Source organism: Hylobates moloch, unplaced genomic scaffold, assembly GCF_009828535.3.
Source record: "Hylobates moloch isolate HMO894 unplaced genomic scaffold, HMol_V3 SCAFFOLD_2500, whole genome shotgun sequence".
NCBI lineage: Eukaryota > Metazoa > Chordata > Mammalia > Primates > Hylobatidae > Hylobates > Hylobates moloch.
The window spans coordinates 2001-5869 of record NW_026654775.1 but is presented as its reverse complement, the minus strand read 5'-3'; the positions used below and the strand labels follow the sequence as shown (position 1 = coordinate 5869).

The 3869-nt window shown below is 47.9% G+C and overlaps 1 pseudogene; it reads right to left on the bottom strand.

The window, feature by feature from the left end:
* Positions 1–360: 360 nt before the first annotated feature.
* LOC116464991 (cell cycle control protein 50B-like) lies at positions 361–1437 on the bottom strand (annotated as a pseudogene).
* Between the last annotated feature and the right edge of the window lie 2432 nt (positions 1438–3869).

The window sequence follows — 3869 nt, the reverse complement described above, 5'->3', positions numbered from 1 at the left end:
GTAGGGGTTGAAAATGAGTCTCTATAGGGATCCCTTCCACTCTCGGACTTGGAGAACCTAACAGTGAGTTGAGATCGCGCCACTGCACTCCAGCCTGGGTGACAGAGTGAGACTCTCAGTATCATGAAGGAGGTGGGGAGAGTTTGCAAGGATGTTTCACTCTGCAGTCAACCCTCCGCCACCAGGCAACAGAATTTAGCAGCCCCCAAGAGTAAGCGGGTAATTCCCTTCTCTGGTCCCCTCATTCGCAAAGGGAGGAAAAGTGAGGAGAGGTTGGAATAGGATGAGGGGCAAAGGGGAGAGACTGAAAGAAGTTTGCAGTTTTGGTAAGGAGCAGGAAGGGTCGTTGGAAAGCTGGAATCACCCCTCCTCCTCATTGTCATCATCTTTCTGGTAGGTCCTGGTAGTGAATGTAGATGACCAGCATGACAAAGCCAGTAAGGATGCAGAGGGAGCTGATGACCAGGTAGGCGATGCACAGGAAGGGGTTCCTGCCACCCATCCACAAGATGCTGCTGAAGATGCGGAGCTTGTGGCCGCCAAATGCATGCACCAGGTAGTTATAGGTGATGTTGACACAGTAGACACATCGCGGCAGCCCAGCTGAGTAGTTGCCCTGGCGGATATGTGCGTACAGCTTGCGGAACAGCTTGCAGAACATGGGCAGCGCTGCCATACGCATCCACACCCACACCATGAAGTCCTGGTTGACCAAGCCGGTGTTGTTGGGGATGGGGCTGAGCTTGTCGTAGACCAGCCGGCACCAGTTGGGCAGGGGTGCTGTGCCATGGAAGGCCAGTGCCAGGCTGCCATTGACCAGTGGTGGGTTGCAGAACTTGATGGGGTAGTTGGTCTACTGGGCGATGCAGGTGCAGTGTGGTAGTGCGGAACCTCCACGTAGGGCCCGCCGGGCTGGCGCTGGTGCCACAGCGAGGAGGAGTCGTTGAAGAGGCTGTTGGTGATGATGTTGCAGGGTGTGCGATGGGCAGGTGGCGCAGTGGGTGCACTCACTGACCGGATGGTACAGCGTGCTGGGCAGCCCACTCAGCTGCGCATTGTCCCGGACACTCCATACCACCAGTTGTTTTGGTAGAAGTTGGTCAGCACGTAGTAGGGGTACACGGGGCCCTGGAAGAGCTCAGGCAGTGAGAAGTACCAGGCGCATGAGCAGGTGGGCGGTGGCGCGCAGCCCTGGCCAGCCATAGCACACACCAAGCAGTTGCTGGTGCCTGGGTCACCGGTGTAGTTGTACTCCAGCTCCTTGATGCTAGTGGAGGAGTAATAGAGGTCCAGGCTGATGAAGGCCAGGCCCACGTAGAAGAAGAGCTGCAGCGTAATGCTGGCCAACAGCAGCGGTTGCCAGGCAGGGAAGTGCTGCCACGTGAATGTGGTGGTGTTGAGCTGGTGGGCGCCCCCGGCTGTGGTGCTCCAGGTCATGACGGCCACATGGGCTGACTGGGAGGGGCCCAGCCACGGGAGGCCTCCCCCTGTGTGCACTGGACGAGCCCAGGGGATGCTCATGGGGTGGGTTTCCCCGCCCGCTCAGGTAAATCAGAAGATCTTAACTAGTTTTAAACACTATTAACAAAGATGCTATATTAAATATGTAATCTCATTAACAGTGACTACGTATTTTACTGGTTACTTACCACTACTAAAATACCTAAAATAATCCTAACAACTACTATTATTCTTAAATAAGCACCTACTACATGTCTGATACCATACTAGGTGGTTTTTCATGCTTATCTCATATATATGCTATAATGATAGCATTATCTCCCATTTAAGCAGATGAGAAAGATAAGGCTCAGAGAGGTTTAATAAGTCATCCAGAAGGATTTAATAAATAATGGCATCAGGCCTCAAATTCCAGTTCCACTGTCCAATTCCAAAGCCTGCCTTGCTACATCTAACATATAGACTGTCATTTGTCTATATACAAATTCATTTTTCCCACTAGGTCATGAACATCTAGAAAGCATAATCAAGGCCTGGCACCGTTGTTTTAGGCAGTCACTAAGATTTCTCCACGATTCCTGCCTCCTGATATTCATTCCCTGGTGTAATCCCCTCTCCTTGAGCGTGGGCTAGACTAATTGACTCACTTCTAAAACACAGAACAGCAGCAGTAATGGGATGTCATTTCTAAGGTTAGGTTATAAAAGACCATGGTTCCCATATTAGGTGTTCTCTCACACTGTTTCTTGCTTGGATTACTCACTTGGGAAAGCCAGTTTCTAGTTCAGGAAGTAGCCCTATGGGGAGGTCCAAGTGGCAAGGAACTAAGGGAAGCAAATTACCACAAACTGAATGGCTTACAACAACAGAAATGTATTATCTCACAGTTTTGGAGGCTAGAAGTCCAAAATGAAGGTGTCAGCAGGGCTATGCTCCCTCTGAGGGCTCTAGAGAGGAATCTCTCCTTGCCTCTTCCTAGCTTCTGGTAGCTCCTGGGAATCCTTGGTGTTCCTTGGTTGTAGCTGCATCTCTGCAATCTTTACCTCCATCTTCACATGGCTTTCTTCTCTGTGTGTCTGTGTGTCTCTGTGTGGCTTCTCTTTTTATAAGGATACTAGTCATTAGATTAAGTGTCCACTTTAATCCAGCATGACCTCATCCTCACTTGATTATATCTGCAAAAATCCTATTTCCAAATAAGGTTACATTAACAGGTACCAGGGGTTGGAACCTACAAATGTATCTTTTTGGGAGATACAATTCAACCTGTGACAGCCTCCATCCAGCAACCAGTGAGATACTGAGGCTTTCCAACAACTATATGAGTGAACTTGGAAATGGATTCTCTGTCCCCAGTCAAGCCTTCAGACAGATTTCAGTTCTCATTGCAGCTTAACTGCAACCTCATGAGACCTCCAGCTAAGCTGTGGCTAGACTCCTGACTCACCGAAACTGTGAGATGGTAAATGTATGTTGGTTTAAGCCATTAAACTTTGGAGTAATTTGTTATACAACAATAAATAAATGAATACAACCATGCCTGGTACATAACTTGTTGAGCTTCTCAATTAATAGGGAATTGGCTACCTCGACAACCTGTTTGACTCATATACAGCTGTTTAAAAAGTTCTTAAGTTGGTTCTGTGTTGCCCCTTGGAGACACAAAAAGTAAAGCCTATTCCTTCTTGTACCTGACAATACCTCAAATATTAGAAATCAGCAATGATGACTCCTCGAAGTTACTTTACCAATTGTTCCTTGCCAAGTTTTGAGATTCTTCAACATCCTGATTACCCTTTCAAGGATAGATTCTGGTCTGCCAAGGCAACTCCTTTAATGTGGTGCTCAGAATGGAATACTGCACAATTCTGATGTGGCCATAGCTCTGTGCCCCAACCTGCAGCATTCCTTTCTGGGTGCTGCACTTATCACTCCTAAGATTGTATATACCTTTTTGACACATTTAAGGTTACAATGTTGAGTCACATTGCACTTATAAGGCCCTGTATCCCACCCCACCACACACACACATCCATAAAGCACAGGTCTTTCCAGTCCTGTACTTGAGCCTAGCTTGCTCAGCCTTTCAATAAATAAATGATTTTTTTCAAACTTAGGTATAGGTTTCTCTCTGTTAAATGGCTCCACTCTTGTTTCTGCCAACCAGCATGTAGGACAGTTTCTAGTATTGTACAATGTGCAGATTTGATTATGCCTGCCTTTTTTTTTTCCCCTTGAGACAGTCTCACTCTGTCGCCCAGGCTGGAGGGCAGTGGCACAATCTCAGCTCACTGTAACCTCCGCCTCCCAGGCTCAAGAGATCTTCCCATCTCAGCCTCTTGGGTAGCCGAGACCACAAGCGTGCACCACCATATCTGGTTAATTTTTGTATTTTTTGTAGAGATGGG